The sequence below is a fragment of the Sceloporus undulatus genome, chromosome 3 (assembly GCF_019175285.1).
Source record: "Sceloporus undulatus isolate JIND9_A2432 ecotype Alabama chromosome 3, SceUnd_v1.1, whole genome shotgun sequence".
NCBI classification, from domain to species: Eukaryota; Metazoa; Chordata; class Lepidosauria; order Squamata; family Phrynosomatidae; genus Sceloporus; species Sceloporus undulatus.
In genome coordinates, this window is record NC_056524.1 from 165,191,125 (window position 1) to 165,212,489 (window position 21,365).

The window sequence follows — 21,365 nt, forward strand, 5'->3', positions numbered from 1 at the left end:
GCTAGGTTCTTAAATAGGACAGATCCAAATTTTCTCCAGCTACATGAAAGAGAGTTGCTTCTACAATTTTCAAATTAAAAACTTCCAAAAGGGAGAAGAAGTACTGTACTGAGAAGGCACCATTAGCTCCATGAGGCCTCGAAATCCCAGCTAGTGCCACTGGTGGATGACTTATTTGCAGTGTTATCATTTGAAAAGATGTTAATGAATTTTCACTGTTCATGGCAAGAGGCTTAGTGGGCACTGATGATGTCTTATAAATTATTCCAGTCTCTCCACCCTGGCTAACCATTAAGGGGAGTGCACACAAGACAAAACCTTGTGGTAGCCAAAGCATGGCATAGTGATTTGAGTGTTGGACTACGACTCCGGAGACCAGGGATCGATTCCCAGTTCAGCCATGAAACCCACTGAGTGACCTTGGGCAAGTCACATTCTCTCAGCCTCAGAGGATGTCAGTGGCAAACCTCTTCTGAACAAATCCAATTATAGATTCGCCTCAGGGTCACCGTAAGTTGGAAATGACTTAAAGACACACAACAACAACAAAGGAACAGAGTCATCAATTGATTGCCAGTTCTCAGTGATCACAGCTTAACATATTCTGTGATCTAACAAATAGTTGGCCCAAAATCCTGCTTTTGAAACCAGTGAGTAAACATTTCACTATAACAGTAGCCATGGCACACACTTCCATGAAGTAGCTAAAGGAACAGTAGTTAAGCAGCAAGACTGGTGTTGATTGTGAGTACACCATAAGCATGGTAAGCGTGGTTGTTATAAAACTGTAATGGCAGAAATCACAGCTGTAGTAGAAATCAGTCACAGATTCTTAGAATGCAGTCTGGACCTCTCTTCTTTACTCTTGTCCAGATCAACAATTAGTTCTTTCCACTCCTGATGCTCTCAACATTCAACCGACAAATAAAGCTAGATAGGTAGCCTTCTTAAAAGGAGGTGCCCAGAACACAGTACTCCAGAGGAGGCCTGAGCAGTGCAGAATATAGTGAGGCTATTACTTTCCTTGATTTGGAAACTTACGCTTCTGCTAATGCAGTCTAAAAGAGCATTTGCCTGCTTTGCTGTAACATCACACTGCTGGCTCATGTTCAATTTATAATCAACAATGGGCCTGAACAGACAGGCCAAAGTAAAGCTGCTTCGGGTCACTTTGGAGGTATGGTGTTTAAATGAAGCAAACTTCCTAAGAGGCTGGAAGCCACACCAAAGCCACACTCCAGTTCTAAGGACTAGAGCACAGCTTTGATGCAGTTTCTGGCCTATTAAGATGCACATGACATTTAAACACCCAAAGCAGCTTTTATTTGGCCTGTCTGTTCCGGCCCAATGATCCCAAGGTCCTTTTGCATATAGTACTGCTAAGAATATATCTCCCATCCTATACTTAGCATATAGTACTGCTAAGCATATATCCCACATCCTACACAACACTGGAAGTTTATAGCTGCACGTCCACTTCATGTTTGGGGCTTTCTGTTTTAAATACTTTACACCTTTATAACACCGCCAGGACTACCCCCATAACATCACAAGGGATCCTTCCTTGGTCTGTGGTTTGGGCCTTGAAATCTGAGGGCTTGGGTTAATTCTGACATGGCAACCCTGTGGGATGGACCAGGAACCTTACCCATCTCTCTGAGAAGTAGAGAATGTATGTTGAATTCTGCTTTCAAGTGTATTTACAAGTAAATGACAAGACAATTTTACAGTGCTGATCCTTCTGCTAAGATCTTGAGCCTCAGAGGTGGTCTTCAAAGGAAATGCAAGCACATTTTTATAAAATTAGACAGGAAACAAGAGGAATTTTGTTCAGCTGTGTTGGCTGTGTTTCTAATGTTGTCCTTGTTTTAGTGTACCTCTGCCTCAGGGGAGGTTGGAATTTCATGTAAAACACATGAGAGGGTACCGGGTTGGGGGAGGTTTCTCTATAAGTAGAGCAAGCTTCAACTATCACCTACCTCTTCCTATGGGCAAGGGGTCCATTTATCTAGCTCAGGGCTGTCTTTAACCCTTGGTGGTTCACACTGACAGTTATTAACATCCAGAAGTGGCATTTTGGGCACGTAGAAGTTACACACAGTCACTTTGGGACATAGCTTTGCTGTTTAGATGAGGAGGACAGGCTACAGGCCAAAATTCACTACCTACATGATTTTATTTTTTGGCTGGAAAAGGCTTTTTTTTCCTGACATTTAAAAAAATTCTGAGGTTTATAAGGGCCCTGCCTTCTGTTGTTGGCAGTAGCTGTAGCTCTTCTTCATTTGACACATAGAGCACCTTTGGCAGGCTGAAGCTCTAGTCTACCCAGCAGTCAGCTACTTCAAAGGTTTGTTGTTGTGTGAGGTTGTTAACTACTGTTTAGTTTACTATGACTTATGGTGACCCCATGAATGAGAGACCTCCAAGTCACCCTGTCATCAACAGCTCAGGTTTTGCAGACTCAGAGCTGTGGCTTCCCAAACATTATTGTCTTTTTAGGGAGTCGTGTCTTTTCATGAAGACAAAGGTAGGGAGCTACAAGTGAGAGCATGAAAGGGAGATGCCGCCATTTTCTTTTATAGTTAGAAATGAGACTATGCCTTCTAGGAAATCTAGGAAGGAAGATGTCCTTCCTTTTCTAGCTTTCAACTTGATGTTCTAACAGGCTTTCTGTCTTTTGAACTGGTAAGGTTTGGTGTTCTACTAGATTTCAGTTGTACAGTGGGCCCTTGGTATCTGGTGGAGTTTCGTTCCAGGGCCTCCTATGGATGCTTAAGTCCCATTAAATACGGTGGTATAGTAAAATGATGTCACTTATACAAAATTGAAAATCAAGGTTTGCTTTTTGGAATTCATATCTTTTTGGAAAATTTTCAAACAGTGGATGTTTGAATCCTTGGATTAAAAAAACCAGTGGATATGGAAAGCTGACTGTACATAGCTTTGAATACCACATTCATTGAGAAGATAATCAAACACACAGACACACACACACAGGAAAACAGCTCTGGATCAGAGCCATAATTTTAAAATGCACACCACACACTTGTATCCAGCCTCACATAACATTTGAAAATAGATTTATGCCACCATAGATGATCTTTGTGTTGGGTATTATTATTCTCCATGTGTTGCTATTAATCCTGATAAGAAAGTGCTGTCATAGAAATAGGGCACATTATATATTCAGCTGAGTATTATAGTGTATTGAACCTGATGTCTGATTCAGAATACATTTTAAAAATCTACAGGAAACAGGTAATTGGGAAGAAAAATTAATCCTCTATCAGTCTTTAGTGCTCTTTTCGGAGCAACTGTATTGTTCTCCTTCAGACATTTATATCAGCATAAATATTTCACTTTAATTTTTCAATTCATTGACTTTGGAATAACATTTATGATCCAACATGACTGATGCTTCATTCTTACCTAGAGTTGTTCTTTTTAAAAATCCTGATGGCTGCAGTCCTACAAAGTCTATTGCAATCAATTCCAATTTATTAGGTTTATTAAGTTCTTGTGCAGAGTTTAATATAACATGATTCTTAAGGACAGAGGTCATTAAATAATAGCATCTCATTTGCAGGAACAACATATCATAATTAAATTTCCATCTACCAGCACATGCAGGGTCTCTTTTTCTTGTTTCAAAATCTATCACTTCAGTAGTAATTAAGAAATGTGTATTTTCTAAGAAGGTTCTTGTATGTGGCTTAGGATTTGGTCATGCATTTTTGATGGTTTTTTTTTTAATTCCTTTCTCAATGCTTCACATTTCCCTGGTTTCCAGGAAAAGATATCTGTAGTGCAGCACATAATCCATTTTTGCCTCTTATCCTCCTTACACAATCACCTCATGTCATCATTATGCTTATTTTATACACCGGGAAATGACGCTGAGAGTTTAGTCTCCTGTTCAAAATCTTCAGTGAGCATTGGCATGACTTGGCAGCTAAAAAAATCTGTCCTAACTAATGGGTATGAGCAATCAATCAAACCAATGTAGATGGCCATACATAGCATATGCACATTTTCCTTTAGGAGACAGAAAAGTTTCAACTTCAATCTAGAGGCTAGGGGGAAGGAGGAGGATGACAGAAAGAATTTAACCAGATAAAAAGGAGAAAATCATGTGATTTATTTTATTTTATTTTATTTTATTTTTTGTGACTAGCTTCCAAAGGAGCAATTTCAGGGAGCTGCCAGACTGTAAAGTCACTTTGGGAGGTTTGTCATTACAGTCGGCCCTTCTTATACACTGATTTTTTTATACACGGATTCAAGCATACACGGTTTGAAAATGTTTCAGAAAAGTATAAATTTTAAATATCAAACCTTGATTTTCCATTTTTTAAAATAAGTGACACCATTTGCTATGTCATTATATTTAATGGGACTTGAGCATCCATGGATTTTGTTATACATGGGGGATCTTGGAACCAAAGCCCAGTGTATAACAAGGGTCCACTGTACTTAAGTGAGCTATGAATTCCCACCACAGGCCTAGTTTTCCATGGTAACGGGGCTTTGTGCTATTGTGAGTCAAGAAACTATGCTGACAGTAGCAGTGCTGCTGGTAGGGTCTCCCATGTCAGACAGGCTTTTGCTGAAGAGTCAAATTAAATGGGCATCAGCAGTAGTGGGGATAACATGGGAGCAAGATCTCTCAGGGACAATGTCAATGACACCATAGGCAGGGCCGGCTCTAGGTATTTTGCCACCCTAGGAGAGAAATATTTTGGTGCCCCCTGAGAGCAAGAAGCAAGAGACACAGAGGAGAGTGAAGGGTGCTTGGCATGTGAGGGCCCTTCGCCCTCCCCTGGTCCTGCACCCTTTTGCTCTGCCCATGGAGAGCAAAAAGCAGGAGACCCAGAGAGGGAGGGAAGGGCGCCCTTCACCCTCCCCTGGGTCTCCTGCCTTTTGCTCTCCACCGAGGGCAAAAAGCAGGAGACCCAGCGAAGGAGGGAAGGGTGCCCTTTGGTCTCCCCTGGGCTGCTTTGGAAAGCCTTCTCTGAGGCGGAGGAATGTTCTCCACCTCGAAGAAGGCTTCCCGCCGAGCTGGGCTCCAAGAAGAGAGGCCGCTGCCGTGGCCTATCTTCTTGGAGCCCAGCTGGGCTGCTTTGGAAAGCCTTCTCTGAGGCGGAGGAATGTCCTCCGCCTCGAAGAAGGCTTCCCGCCAAGCTGGGCTCCAAGAAGAGAGGCCATGGAGAGCAAAAGGCAGGAGACCCAGAGCAAAAGGGGGCAGGGCCAGGGGAGGGCGGAGGGCACCTGGCTGGGGCACACGGGCACGGAGCCCAGCCAATCCCAGGGCGCCACTCGCCCTCATGCTGGCCCGGCTCCTTTTTGCTCTTTGCAAAGAGCTATAGCAGGGAGCGCTAGTGGCACCCCGGGATTCACACATGCGCCAGTACCGCCTCTAAACTTTTGGCGCCCTAGGCAGCTGCCTAGGTCGCCTATATGGACAGGCCGGCCCTATCTCTTCCGATTGTCTGCAGCGTTATGTGAAAAGCAGCTGCAAATTTGCCCCTAAGCCCTGCATGACACTGAATTGTCCCCACTTTAAACTTCCGCACGATAACGTGCTAGGATTCTATGATCTTTGAGTCCCTGGGAGCCAACTCACACAACTTTGTGGCTGTCAATGGCTGCAGTGCCACTGTGACACCAGAGCTCCCTCGCAAGGCCACAAATGGGCAGCCCAGACTGTGTTGTGTGGCTTTGGCTGGCCACATCGCCATAGAGGGTGAGTAGGCTAGAGGCCAAGCTGAGCCTCCAGGTTCTCGGGGGGTAGGGAGGCATGCCAGGTCTGCCAGCAGTGTTGCCTGCTCTGCATGTGCGAATCTGGAGCAAGAGGGTTCTGTGGCCCTGTGATGTTAGAATCCTAGTGTTGGAAGAGACCTCAATAGCCATCCAACCCACCCCCTTTGTGCTGTGCAAGAACACAGAATCAAAGCACCAGCAAAAGTTGGCCATTCAGCCTCTGTTTAAAAACCTCCAAAGGGGACTCCGTCGCCCTCCAAGGCTGTGTCCTCCAACGTCGAACAACTTTGACCATCCTCTATTTAAAAACCTCCAAAGGAGGAGACTCCATCACCCTCCGAGGCTGTGTCCTCCAACGTCAAACAGCTCTGACCATCAGGAAGTTCCCCCTGAGATTTCGGTGGAATAATTTCTCCTGTAGTTTTTTGCTCCTTGTCCTAGTCTCTGGAGCTGTGGGAAACAAGCCTCTTCCCTCTTTGATGTGACATCCCTTTAGATATTTAAACATGACGATTATGTCCCCTCTAGACCTTCTTATCATCAGGCTAAACACATGGATGGACTCTAGCTAGCATGGCGCAGGGATGCTGGAGTCACAGTCTTCCTCTGAGGCATGGATAGCTGGGGCGCACACTTCAGAACAGAATGGAAAGGCACTCAGGGAGGGGGCCATGGAGGGGAAAATGCCCTCTATAATAGTAAATAGTAAAAGGATTTGTGGGGAGGAGGTAATTGGAAACAGAAGATCCATCTGGACAATGACTCCCTACTTCCTGGTAGGTTACGGGTATCAGCAGCATGGCCCCTGAGAGATGTTCCTTCAATGCCATTTGACCCATGGTGGGTTTCCCCCACATCTGTGTGACTCTAGGGCCAGAACACAAACACATGTAGGAATACTCTGAACTTAGTCACTGTGATACACTTATCAATCAGGTAGCCTTGTATTAGAACAAGAACTGTTTTTACTGCAAATTTATTACAATCTTGTCAGAGGCTATGCAACGAAACAAAGTAATAATGTAATTTTAATATTTCCATAAACAAATATTTGAGTATAAATTAGTGGAGAGACACACAGGCAAAAGCATGCAACCCCAAAGCCAATACACATAATAATAAATAAATAAATAAAAGTTTTATTTTTAGCCTCCTGTGATCAAGGTGGGTCAACAAACACAGCCAAAAACACAATACAATCATATAAACAAATTAAAATACAAAATACAAAATCTTACAACATCTTACAACAGTTTAAAATCCAGCTAAAAAGTTATCCAACTAGCACAAATTGCAAAAACAATGAGGAGAGAGAAGGGGGCAACATGGAATGTTAGGGGTAAGCCTGCTGGAACAAAAAGTTTTAAGCCCCTTTTTGAATGTTCCAGGGAGGTGCCAAGCGGAGCTCATCCGGAAGCGATTCCAGAGGATGGGGCCCAGATAGAAAAGGCCCTCTGAGTGGTGGTAGAATATCTTGCCTCTGGGACACGTAACAATTGCTTCCCAGCAATCTGAGTGTGCGGGGCGGAATGTATGGGGAGAGGCGGTCCTCCAAGTACCCTGGGCCCAAGCCATATAGGACTTTATAGTAATAACCAACACCTTGTATTTTGCCCGGAAGCGAATAGGCAGCCAATGGAGATCTTTCAGAATTGGTGTTATGTGACAGGTCCTGGAAGCCAGTGACCAGTCTTTTGCTGCCAATGTTTTGAACCAACTGAAGCTTCCGAGGATGGTACAAGGGGTGCCCCATGTAGAGCGCGTTACAGAAATCCAAACGAGAGGTTCAAGAGAATGTACTAACTACCGTTCCAAGGTCCCCCCGCCCAGGTAGGTGTTGCAGCTGGCATCACCTAAGCTGAAACAAGTGCCCGGACCGTCGCATCGACTGAGATGTAAGATGGCGACGAGTCCAGAAGCACCCCCAAGACTGTGAACTGAGTCCTTCACAGGGAGCGTGATCCCGTTCAGACAGGTGGACAACAACCATCCGGGCCAGGAGAACCTATCGCGAGCACTTCCGTTTTCTCGGATTCAAACGTGATCTGTTTTCCCTCATCCAGCCCATTACCGACTCCAACAGGCATCCAGAGGAGAGATGCCATCCCTGGTCACTGCAGCAGCCGGAGGCCACAGAGAGACTATCTGGGTGTCATCAGCGTACTGATAACACCGCGCCCCGTGTCTCCGGATGATCTCACCCAGCGGTTTCATGTAAATGTTGATACGAGGGGGGACAGAATGGCTCCCTGAGGACACCAGATGTAAGTGCCCTCCTATCGGAGCACACGTCCCCAGCTGCACCATCTGGGACCGACCCGAGAGTAGGAAGGAACCACTGGAGCGCAGTGCCACCAATTCCCAACTCTCAGGCGTCCCAGAAGGATACCATGGTCATGGTATCAAAAGCCGCTGAGATGTCTAAGAGCACTAACAGGGACACACTACCCCTGTCCATGCCCAGACGGAGACATCAACCAGGGCAAACGGGCAGTCCAACCCCGTAGCCTGCCCGGAAGCTGGATTGAAATGGGTCTAAAAATCAGTTTCATCCAAGATCGATTGAAGCTGGATGGCAAACGCCCTGTCGATCACCTTCCCTAGAAAGGGCAATAGTGATACCAGCCGATAATTATTATGCATCAGGGGTCAAGGGAGGGCTTCTTTAAACATGGTTGTACAATAGCCGTTTTCAAATTAGATGCCCATCCCTGAATGAGGTATTTTATTATTCGGCGTAACAAGGTAGTTCCACCACGATCCCCCCTGAGCCGCTAGCCATGAGGGACAGGGATCAAGGGAGCAGTTGTCTTCCTCCTAACACTTCTAAGGATCTTGTCCACATCCTCGGTACTTACAGACTCAAGAGTGATCCAGTTTAATTGAGTCCACGAAAGCTCTGGAGACCTCTACACTGGTTTCTGACCCAACAATGGCATGAGATCAGCCCTTATCCGAAGGTTTTATACCCGCGAAGAAGTTGTTAAATTGGTCGCACAGGCCTTAGATGGTTCCAAAATAGGGTTCAGGGAGGAGGGAAGCTGCGTAAGTTCCCTCACTACCCTACGCTAACAGCTCTGCTGGATGCGACTCCGCGACGCGATAACAGCAGCATAGAACGAGTTCTTTGCTGCGTCTATCGCTCTCCATAGTCCTCCAAAAGGGAAGCTAGGAGAGCCTTGTCGCCAAGCGTTGGTGTCTCCACCATTTGCGCTCTAGTCGTCGCAGAACCCGCTTTCCTTGCCCAAAGATCTTCCGTATACCAGGGCTTCTTTTTGGAAGCAGGCCGTGAGAGGACGCTTGGGAGCGATCTGTGTATAGCCTGGAGAGATCAATGTCCCAGGTGTTTGTCAGTGCATCAACAGAACACCGTCACATCCAACCATATACCCCTCTAGGGCTTCTGGAACCTTATGGGTTCCATCAGCCTTTGAGGTGGACATCTAATAGGTCCGCCAACCCGGGGAGTTGGGTAGATACCTTGATCTTCACCTTTACCAGGAAATGGTCCGTCCATGACAAGGTGGAGATATTAGTAACCTCCGCCCAGGACTTTCCATGTCCGTGCAGAAAACCATATCGAGCGTATACCAGCAGAATGCTTGGCCCCGTGACTAACTGAGACAGGCCCAAGGCAGCCATGGTATCCATAAACTCCCAGCCGCACTGTTGGACTTTGGCTGGTCGGAAGGGGACATTGAGGTCCCCTAGGACAAGAAGCCTGGGGGACTCCAATATCAGCTCCGAGACACTGTGTCAGGTCGGCCAGGGAGTCTGTTAGCGCATGGGGTGGCCGATAAACCAACAGAATCCCCAGACTGTCTCTAGCCTTCAGGGTCAGTTAAATACACTCGATATAAGTAGTGCGGACATGGTTTCCTGGCTAAGGAAATGGTGATCTTATGGATCAAGGCAACCCCCCCCCCCACCTAACCTGGACTGGTCCTTAACTGAGTACCCGGCAGGGAGGGCCTGAGCCCACAACAGCTTCCCCTTCAGCCCAAGCCAGGTCTCAGTAATGCAAGCCAGGTTGCAGTTGTTATCCCCAGCAGGTCGTGTACGATGTGGGTCTTGTTTTTAATGGAACTGGACTGGCATTGCACGGAGCAGAGGACAGGGTTGTGGTACGGTTGGATTGATCCTCAGATCTCTTCGGTTAGGAGAGTGGCTGAAGGAGAGATAGATATAAGCATCGATCTCGCCTCCCCTGTAATGGTGAATCCACTCTCCTACCACCCTATCTCCCCCTGCCCCACACTACCCCTCAATAGGAGCCCCCTCGTGCCAAGAATTTACCCTTTGCTCCCCAGCCAAAGTAACATTCCATAACCATGACCCTCCCCCCCTCCCAAAGTGCAAAAAAAGGAACAGAGATTAGATACCCCCAATCATTCTCGTGATGCTGGTAGCTAGAAGGGGGGGGTTGACCCCTTCACACCCACACAGGAAATGCGCACGTGCGCAGTTGCCAGCAGCGATGGAGTCCGGAATTGCAGTCCAAGGTGACTCCGGGACCGTGTGCGCAGATGCGCACTCTCACAACCCGACCCAAGAGCCGCCCGGCAAACAGCACAGCACAAAGTCTCCGCACAGCACAGTCCTGGAGGCAAATGGGGGCGGGACGAGGGAGGGAGCAGCCAAGCCGCCTTTATAACACGCTCTGCCACCAGCCGCCCCTCTCCCCGCCTTCCCCCATGTGTTCCGCTTGTCCTCGGTCCGCTGGCGGGGAAAAGCGCTGGGGATGAGTCTGGAATTGCAGCTCGAAGGCAACTCCTGGCCGTGTGCAGATACATGGATGGTATCTGCCAAACATCAAGATACTGCCATTCCTGAGAGTCTTTGGCGCACCTGAATGAGGGCCACAGCTATGAGGGAGGGAACTCCATGAGTATGGGGCAAAAGGGAAGTGTAACCAGGTGGGGAGAACAGGAGGCTTTCGGGAGGAGGAGGAAGGACCAGATGAAGAGGAGTGTGTGGATGGGCTAACGGAAAGAGCCAGAAGATGGGAAACAGCCGAAAAGCAACCAGGAGGGGAAGGAAGGGCGAGCCTGAAGAGGGTGGGGTGAAAGGGAAGAAAGGGAAAGGTGCTGGGGAGAGGCGTGGCGGACGTCGGGAGTGTGTGAGAGGTGACCGGGAGAGGGCAGCACAGGTGGTTCGCAACCCAAAGAAGGAGTGCTGGGCCCAGCCCTGCGACACAGACACGCCGGAGCCCAGGAAGGCACGGGCCATCCACAGAGAGAAAGAAAGCCTTTGAGCAAGGGCAAGGAGGGCAATCTTCCTCCATTCCTCCCCCAAAGGGGCTCCAGCAGGGCTCTTCTCCGGAGGATGTTTTGGGAACCTCTCTGGCTACCAGCTTCTTCTGGACCCTCTGGCTACCCAGGGAAAGAGGGCGCCTTCCCCTCTGGGAGCCCAGACAGGCCCAGCCTTGGGAACCTGGAGTCCTGACCCCAGCCACAACGAAGAAGCCGGCCCGCCGGAGCCAGCACACGCGAGCGGATCTGCTGAAGGTCTCTTTGCTCAGCAGTGCACCTGAATGAGCCACCTCTTCCCCTGGCCACGGTTACATGAGAGGAAACTCCTGGCTGCAATCCAAAGGTAAAAGAAAGCAATGTTGTGAAGCAGGAAAAAGAGATGCTACCCGGCCGTTCCCACTGCTGGGCGTGTTGGCAAATCCTTCTTGACTCCAGGGAGCCTCCCATGCTTTCAGGGCTCTTCCCACCAGGATGTTTAGGAATTCTGTGGCGTGCCACCTCTTCTCTGGTTTTCTGAGGATGCGCTGGCCATGCCAGCCTTAGAGTCATGTGAATGGGAAGAGACCCCAATTCTAAGTCGCTGATAAGATGTAGAATAGCACTGGCCTCAGGACAGAACCCTGTGGGATCCCACTCGTCTCTTCTCTCCTCAAAAGAGGAGCCATGTGCTGAGCACCCTTGGATTTGGCTGGTCAACCAATTACAAATCCATGTAACCGTTACCTTGTCTAGCCACATTTTACTAATTGTTTCAAAGAAATTGCGGGAATCGAGATAGGCTACATCTGCAGCATTCCTTTCTTCTACTATGCTGGTAATTTTTATCCAAAAAAGAGAGCTAAGACAGTCTGGCATGACCTGTATTTGAGAAATCCCTGTTGACATTCCTTTGAAATGCTGCAGGTAGTCTGTTCAATGAGCTTCTCCCAAATCTTTCTTGGTCCTGATGTCATGCTAACCGGGCGGCAACGGATCCTTTTGAAGATGGGGACAACATCTGCCCCCCTCCATTCTGCTGGACTTTTCCGGTTCTCAGAATTCTCAAAAGTTATTGACAGTCGCTCTGAGGTTACTTCTGCCAGCCTTTTAATACTTTTTTAACTAATTCTTTTAATAGATACTTTTAATGTTAATAACTAGAGTTCATCTAGCCTGGAGACTTGCATTCATTTTAGTAGCCAGATTCCTCTACTACTTCTCTGCTTCTTCTGTGCTGCATTTCCTCTATTGTGTCCTTTGCTCCATTTTGCGCTTCTCGCTTTTCTGACTTTACCTGACACTGCTAGCTATTTGTCTGAATTCCCTTTGGTGATTTCCCACCTTTTCTATTGGAAAGGTCAGGTGAAAGTTCTTTAATAGCCATCCTGGTTACTTTAGATGCTGTAATTTTTTCCTTCTCGTTGAACTGTTTGAAATTGTTCCTTCAGTATTTGTTCATCTGTTCCAGAAAGGTATCATTCAGTTCCTCGTCTGTAGAATTCCACAGTAACATCCTGTTGTTTTCCCTTTCTTAATTTTTTTATCCAGGAGCCTCCACTTGCCTTCCAGGATTGAAGTCCTGGTCTCTTCACGTCCTTGACATATCAATGCTGCTCCTCCCAACATTTAGTTTGGCTATTTCTTTTTAAAAGGTTATACCTCTCTATTACTACATTCCAATCATGGGACTAATTCCATCAGGCTTCAGGGAGGGCTATTATAACGCATTTGCTGTGCTGTGCTAGGAGTTCAAGTCTCCTTTATTTATCTCCCATGCTCTGTGCCTTAGTTTAGAGACTAATGCAACATAGAACTTTCTCCTTAGCTGCCTGTGTAAAGGTTTTCTCTCCCATTGTTGGATCCTTGCACTATTGCCTTGTTCTCTCTATAACACTTTGACTGTTATCTTCTGATGAACTTGCATCCTACAGAATACTGTCTCTGTTCCCCTCGTAACTCAGTTTAAAGTCCTCCTAATCGCATTTTGAGACGTTTGGCACAAACATTTCTGGTAACTGGTGTGAGGTGCAACCCAGGTCTGAAACTGCAGGCCATGGTCCAGGATCAAAATTGTTCTCCGGGCATCATCCTGCGGAGCCAGTTATTCCCTTTCCCTATTTGCTTTCTTTTCCTGGATCATGCCCTTCAACGGATTATCTGTGCATCCAGCTTTTTCACTTCCTACCCAGAGCTTCACAATCCCTTCTGAAGGCTGTGTCTTGCAGTACCATTGGTTCCCACAGGACCAAAAAAAGGGGTAATGGTCAGTAGGCTGATAAGTCTGTCAGCCTCTTGTCACATCATGGATCTTTGCCCCAGGGAGCAACACACTTCCCGGACATATTCTCAGCCTACAAACCACTGCTTCTGTACCATTCAGTGTGTCAAATTTGTGAAATGTTTACCTCTTGTGTAGGAAAAATGTCTTCTCTCCAGAAAATTCCCCGGTATGTCCCATCCAGGACAGTCCATTCCCTCTGCCCAGGAAACTCTTGCTTGTTCCTAAGTCCCGAAGTGTACATACCCAGGCCTCCAGCTCTGGACCTTTCTTCAAACAGGGCTACCAACTTCAACTGGGCAGGCATGCTAACTGTATCCTCTAGCAGGAAGACAAACATGGCACACAGCATTCCAGCAGGTGTCTGCGCAACTCTCTCGCTAATCGAATCAGTAATGGACTATAAGGAGGAAAAACAAATTAAAACTAAATCCAGACAAAATGAGGTTACTCACAGTAGGGGCCCCTAATCCAGGTATTTGCGATACAACCACTGGTCCTAGATGGTCACACTCCCTCTAAGCACTTGTGTTGCAGTCTGGGGGTCTTCCTTGAGTCGTTGCTCCAGATGACAAATCATTAAATGCGACAGTCAGGACTGCTTGTTATCAGCTTCAGCTATTTGCCAGCTGCTTCCATTTCTGGATCCGGGGGACCCTGGCAACGTGGTAAACACTCTGGGAACCTACATGACTTGACTTCTGCAATGTGCTCTACATAGGGTTACCTGTGCTAACTTCGGAAACTTCAGCTAGTGCAGAATATGGCAGCCAGGCTGGTAACGGGAAAATCTAGAAGTGACCAATTACACCAGTCTAAAATCACTCCACTGGCTGCCTATTGGTTTCTGGGTGCAATACAAGGTGTTGGTTTATGACCTTTAAAACCCTACATGCTTGGCTCCACCTATTTAGGACGCCTCCTTCCATACAATCCACCCGCACCCTTAGGTCCTTGGGGGAAAGTATTGCAACCTATAAAGACCAGATTGGATGCAACCACCCAGAGACTCTTTCTTCTGCGCACTCCCAACTATGGAGTGGCCTGCTGGAGGAGATCCATCTTATACTAGCTTAGACAGCTTAAAAAAGTGATCTCTTCTGGCAGGCCTTCCCCGATAATAGCAATCCTGGCCACACCACACCTAATAGGTTTACCCCATCGACTGCCCTTGTCTAATAATCCCCGTTGTTTTTTATTAATTGGACTATCTTATGTTGGTTATTTAATGTCTTATTGTTTAATTCTTTTAGGGGAGGGAAGTAGGGATACTGATTTGTACGGAATTTTAATATGTAAGCCACCTCGAATCTCTGATAGAGACCAGGATACAAATTTTAAAAATATATTTTATTTCTCATTTTAATCATGCTCGGTAGTCTTAGAACGCACTGAAAAGAACTTGGACCACCCCCCACAAGCTCCACGGACTGGGGCTGTAGGTCAAGAGATTGAGAGAGAGAGAGAGTAGCTACTAGCTCCTCCTGTCCCACCAAGTCCTGCCTCACTTCCTCTCAGCAGAAGCCCTGCCTCCGTGAGACCTGCGAACACACCCAATAGAGTGCTACACACCCCTCACGCTCACAGAAACATCAGCCTTGACGCAACAGACAAAAAGTCCCCAAACTGCAATAGAACAACTGACACTAAAGAACACACAAGCAAGCCTCCCTTGAGCAAACAAACAAACCAGCTTTTCCCAACTGACTCACCAAAGACTCTCTAAGTCTGGAGAGGTTTAACCCCACAGATCCCAAACTCATCTTTTACTGCTTCTACCACAAACAGACAAAACACCATGTTAGCTAAACCTGTTTGCCAAGCTCTGTCACCAACTCCAGGGTCTGAGTCTGCAACTAGTGGATGCTAGCTCCACCAAGACTTACTTCCTCTCAGCAGAAGCCTCATCTCCCTGAGAGGAGATCTCGGAAGGGACCTTACCTGGCAGTGGAGATATATGATCACATCCTCTCTCTGACACAAGTCAGCCTTGGGCCCCAGTCCTAATCCACCACCACAGCAAAAACCAGCTGCTCATAGCAGTACACAATGAATGGACCTGCTGTTCCCAGAGGTCTCTGTGCCCATCAATGCCACCTGAACAAGGGACAGCCCCTTCCCATGGCCACACACCACAAGGAAGGAGGTCCCCAGTGGCCTCTGAGGAGGATGAACTCTTCCTTCACCCCAAAACAATGTCTTTCAAGGAAGAGGAAGGAACTGCAGCCTGCTGTTACCCCTGCTGGGCTGTCCTTGGCTCCAGAGATCTTCATGTGGCGAAGATCTCACAGAAACAAGAGGAGCTGGCATCTCAAGATTCCCAAAAACTTCTGAAGCATGGGAGACGTCTGCTTGGGAGGATGGAAAAAGGAATTTCCCATGTGCCCATGTGGGAACAGCAGGTTGCACCTCCTTGTCCGCCTCACAAGTTTTTCTTTGGCCTCATTCCCACTTGATTTGGTTCCACGGATTTCAGTAACCAATCCAAATGGAGAATCAGTTCAGCGGCAGAGCGCATTTGCGGCGAAGAGGCCGGGGGCATGAAGGCGGGGAATGGAAAAAACAAAGAGGCTGGGGACATGGAAAGGCCAAGGGAAGAGAATGGGGAAGGGGCTCGGACAAAAGCAGTGTGAAGAGGCTGGGACATGGGCAAGCCGAACGGAAGGGCATAGGCCAGGAAGCTGTATGGAGAGGCTGGAGCATATGCCATAGTCCGATTCAAATTGGCATGGTTCCACTTGGCTGAATAACGCGATTCAGCCCAAAAGAACCAGAAAAACTACATCTTTTTGAAGCGTTAACAAGTTCAAAAGCATGCCCTCCCCCTTTTTGGAATCGCTTCAGCAATTGAATTAAGTGGGAACCATGCTCTTTTAACCAGTTCATACCAAATCACAATCCGATTTAAAAGATATAGGAATGAGGCCTTTCTTTTCCCTTGGATGGGAGGAAAAGCCCATCCTTCTCAGGGCAGCCAGGGTTTCCTCTCATGTGGCTGTGGCCAGGGAAGAGGCTGCCCTCATTCAGGTGGCAGCACTGCTGGGCAGAGACCTTCAGTGGATCCCACTCCGTGTGCTGGCTCCGGGCGCGGCTTCTGCTGTGGGTGATCAGTCCACTGATATTACGTTCCCAGCTGGGCTGGTCCTGGGCTCCCAAGGGGAAGGAGCCCTTTTTCCTGGATGGCCAGAGGATCCTGAGGAAAGCAGAAGAAGCTGGCAGCCAGAGAGGTTCCCGAACATCTTCATGGAAAGACCCCAGAGAGCCAGACAACCCCTTTGGGAGTAATAGGAAGCATTTGCCCGGCGCAAGACCAGGGAAACAGTGGGTTGGTCCTCCTTCCCTTTTCTTTCCCCTCTGGGCAGAGGAAGCCGTCCTGCTCAGAGGCCTGAAAATCTCCTCCCCTTGCGGGCCTGGGGAAAGGGCTGCCCCTTTCTTTGGGTGCACTGCTGGGAAAGAGACTTCAGGAACGGCAATCTTGATGTCTAAAGTGTAAAGGGCAGACAGGACAAGAAGGTAACCATCAAAGAGTCCAATCTTCAAGCTAGGCCAAAGGAAGAACATTGATCTCCAGAATAGGATCTATTTCACAACTAGTGGCCTTCCAGTTCCAGCATCAGCACCGAAGCATCATGAAGGCACTCTTCCTCTGGGTCGCTTGGTTCTTCTTCGGCCTTTTTCCCTGCAATGAGTCCAACAAACAGTTTCCCGTTTGCCCTTTGCTCCCCCTGGCATCTGTCAGTCCTCCGTGGTGCCCTGGAGCCCTGCTGTCCCGCCCTGTGGTACCAGTTGGCTCGGGGCAGGCTTTCTCTGCACTCCAGCACCCTTTCCTGGGACAGAGGAGGAAGAGGGGGATCCCAGAGCAATATCTTGCTTGTGTGAGGCTGGTTATTTCCTTGGGGCTTTGTGTGCCCAGAACATCTCACACTTACCACTCTTGCAGGTGGATCTTCTGGCAAGGGGGAGTTCAGTGGTTCCAATGTGGGAGGAGCTGGGTTGCTGGCTGTCCGAACTCACTCGGTCGGCTCATCTCTGCAGAGAGAACAGCCAGGATGAGATATGGTCCTTCCCTCCTTTTCCAGCACAACACACAACAAACATCTGCACAGAGGCAGGTGTGCTGTGTCCAGCTCCAAGGCACTTGGGTCTGGACAAAGGTCAGGGCAAACAGGTTCTCCCAGTGGGGAGACCTGGTGGGAGGTCTCCATCTTCTGAATTGCCCCTTTAGGGGCAGCCTTGCTGTCCTTCCAGATCCAATAAAGACCCTCCAACACTGCTGACACCTGGGAGGCAGGGTACAGGAGATCCTCCACCCCAGGAGGGGTCCTTCTGGTTCATGGGGGGAATTGGGGTCAAAGACTCTCACCTCAGGCATGCTGTCTTTCTCCTCCTCTCGGGAGTCTTTTCACTTCTCTTCCACACTTGACAACCTGTGGGGGAGCATAGGACACAATGGGGACCCAGACTGACTTCTCAGGCCCAGCCCTTCTTCTTCACTTGGCAGAAGCCGGGGCACCATGATGATCTTGGCCAGCCCACATCCACCACCCTGTAGCACCATGCCAGCCACTCGACTCCTGTTATTTTCATGCACACATGCGAGCACACCCCACAGGGGACACGGCACTTCCCCCCCTTTCCTGGGTGACTCGCCACTGAGATGCTCTGCTCACCTTGTTGTGGCAGACAGATTTTGTAGAGCGTGGCGTAAGGTTGGAAAAGTTGCCAGCTGGTGATCTTTTGCAATCCTGGAAGACGGAGTAGAAAACAGGTCCACAGGTGACAAGTTAGATGCTGCTGAAAACTAGTAGCCGCAAGGCATGGAGGATGTGGAGCAGTTGGGATTTCCAGCCCCTCCGCGCCAAGAAGAGAAGAAGGCCAGCATCTCCCTTCCTCTCCACTCCCATGCAAAGAAAACCTCCCAACAAATAAACCCAGCACCCCCCCCCTTACCTTTTCTAAATACACTATGTCCTCCTGCTCCAGCTCTTTGAAGTTCAGAACTGCAGGATGTTAGTATATATCCTGAGCAGAAAAGGGCAATCTGAAACCTCGGATTTATTCTGTGCATCCCATCAAACCATCCCTTTACAAATAGAGATTGTCTCCCCCCACCCATGTACACCACCCCATTCTAACATTCAACCCAGCCCTCAAACCTTTTGTCTCATGTGCCAAAGACCAGCTGAAATCTGTGCCTTCGATGGCTGGCATGTGAGCCCTGGCAACTTAGGGGGGTGCTGGTGCTGCCTTTGTTCTTGTCAGGGTGGGTGTTTTGGTGGCATGGGGCAGAGGTGGTGGGCAGGCACCCATTTTGGAGCCACACACTCTTTCAGGGGAGACCCTGTGCTACTGGTCACTAGGGTTGGTGTCACCCGGCTTGGTAGCTCCATCGCCCCACCTGACCTCCTCCTCCTCTCCTCTGTTACACACCATACAGATCCTTAGGAGTGTTAATTCCAATATCACTGAATCTAATGGTAATAGTTGTGGTGCCACTTTCTGCACATGCCCTTTGGGGGGAGGCTGTGCTCCGTGGGCTGTCCCACTTGCCTGTGACTCATGCGAAGGGCAGAGAGCAGAGACCTCTCCCAGCTCTCCATCACCAATCTCCACCCAAGCAGTCCTGACCCCCCACCACACGACCCCCACTTCAAACTATGGGCACAGGTTGCCTGGAGCAGGTCGTTCCAGATGATTTTTTTAAAATGGTGAATTTTTAAATGATGAATTTTTAAATTGCATCTTTGAAAGTAGACATATGTTTATTGTCATTTTAAATTGAGTGTTGATTTTACATGTGTCTTTTTATAAATTTTTATCTGTTATATTGTTGTGTTCCCCTGCCTTGATCCATAGGAGAAGTGGTTAAAAATAAAACAACAATTGTGTGCTGATGGCGATTTGTAAAAGAGGTAGTCAAAGACAATGTCAAAAAAAGTCCATCTCCTCTCCCTCCCCTCCCAATGCAATCAATTCAAAAGGATGTTCCCAGAGGATGAAATAAACCAATCTGGCAATACAGCCTTTGCTAAATGATGCGAGAAACTGCCAGTGGCAAGTCCAAAAACTCACACAAAGGCTTGTGGAGGGTCCACATGCCCAGGAATGCGTGTGGGAGCACCAGGCATGGGGGGACTTCGTGGCCTCACTTCTGTTCCCAGAGAAGGGTCTCCCAAAGGACCCAGAGGGAGGAAGAGAGAAATATTACCATGCATAGGAGGGGAGAGTTCACGAGAGCCCGCTTTGTGCTTACCTGTGAACTCTGCCGCAGCGTGTTTAATTTCAGCTGGGGGTGGTGGAGGTATGCAAGGCCTGGGAGAGGAACACGTGGGCGCTGTCACTGTGGTTCCCATCTGCCAAGAAAGGAAAGGACAGGCATCAGTAGCAAGCCCCCAAGCCCCACATTGCCTGGTCACTCAGGGCTTGATTCCTGGACAAAGTGCAGCCGGGTAACCTGTGCCAGCCGCCTGTGGCTGCAAAAACCCTGCACATGGGGGATCATGTGTCTCTGTAAGGACCAGACACACGAAAGAGCAAGCATTCAGGCCCTGATGGTGGCTGTGATGCGAGAAAGGGGACAGACTCTGATTCTGCCAGCCCTGGGACACAGAGAGGTTCTGCGCCAATGCTGACAAAGCTGCTGGGAAAGGAGATCTGGGGTTTTGTAGCAATGGCCCCTCCCTGGGAGGTGCCCAGAGGAAGTGTTGTGCAGAGACCTGAAAGCTTCCCTGGGGACCAGTGGGCAAAACTGCCCAATCTCCAGAGACATCTGGGATTATGCAAGATCAGGGTACATGTGTGTGTTTGCCTTCAGTCCCAAAAGAGTCACCTCTCTTCCTTTCATCCCAAGAAAAAGGTCCCCAGAAGAAGCCAGCTAGCTCTCCTCACTAAACCCCGAGGAGATCCCTACAAGCCCTGTGGCGCAGGGGTTCATTGCCTGTACTGCACCACTCACCACAACCATAAGGTGCGAGTCAATACCAGCGAAAGGGCTCAAGTGATTCAGGCTTGCATCCTTCTAGGTGGTGGCTGAAAGGAGTCCCCAGATTGTTGGTCAATTAGCTTACACTTGTAAACTGCTTAGAGAGTGCTTAAGGCACTGATAAGCAGTAAGAAATGTATTGCTATTACTATTCCTTCTGGTTGCCAGCCTGATGGATCTGGCCATGACCCACCACCTCAGAAGCCGGTTCTATGATGACCCCTGCTGGCTGCTCTATATGCCCCGAGCCACATCTCCAGGATCCAAATTGTGCTCCTCACTGGCCATTCCCATGGCTCCAACAGGCCATTTATGCAAAGAAACTGCAAGCAGAGGGATGGAGGGTGGGGAATGTTCCACTACCAGGTATTTCCAGATACTGGAGAGGCAGCTTGGAGATCCTCCCAGGCCAGGCTGCGGAAGATGAGGGGGAGCTCGTCCATCCAAAAAAGAGCCACAGTCCAGCAGGGCAGTCTGCACCTCTGCAACACAAAGAGAGATGGAGATTGGTCTCCAAGGGGCAAGAGGCTGCCAGTGGAACGTTTGAGGCCTCTCTTGTTGCCTACTGGGATGCATTACCTTAGCCCCCTCTCCACCTCCTCCTCCTCTGACAACCAGAACTCCCTGCCTCTTCGCAGCCTGAGGGCAACACCCTCCTAAAAAATGCTAAGCCCCCTTGTCTGCAGTTGGGACCCAGAGGCACCACCATCCTTGACTGTTGTTTCCCTGGGCCCCTTTCCACTTTAAGGGGACAATGGGTTTCAGCCTAGCCACATCTGAAAGGAGTGATGATTCCTGTTCCTGTTTGGAAGCTCAAAGGAGGAGAGAAGTGTGTGCTTCAGCCCTTGACAGATTGCACCCCCCCCCCTCCCTGCAAATTCCAAGGCTGACGGATATGGGGTAGTCCCACAGCCCTGCAGTCCGCATGTTCCCCTGGCTGCCTGAGACTGATAACCTCAAAGGCCCAAAAGTTTTCTCATCAACCAGAAACAACCTCAGCTGTTCCAGAAAAGCGAAGTGCTGAAAGCATTTCAGGGTTGGGGGTGGACTGGTCGGGGAAGAAGAGGCTTAGTTCTGTGGACTTGCCGTGCTGACGTGGAGTCCCGGTCCATCA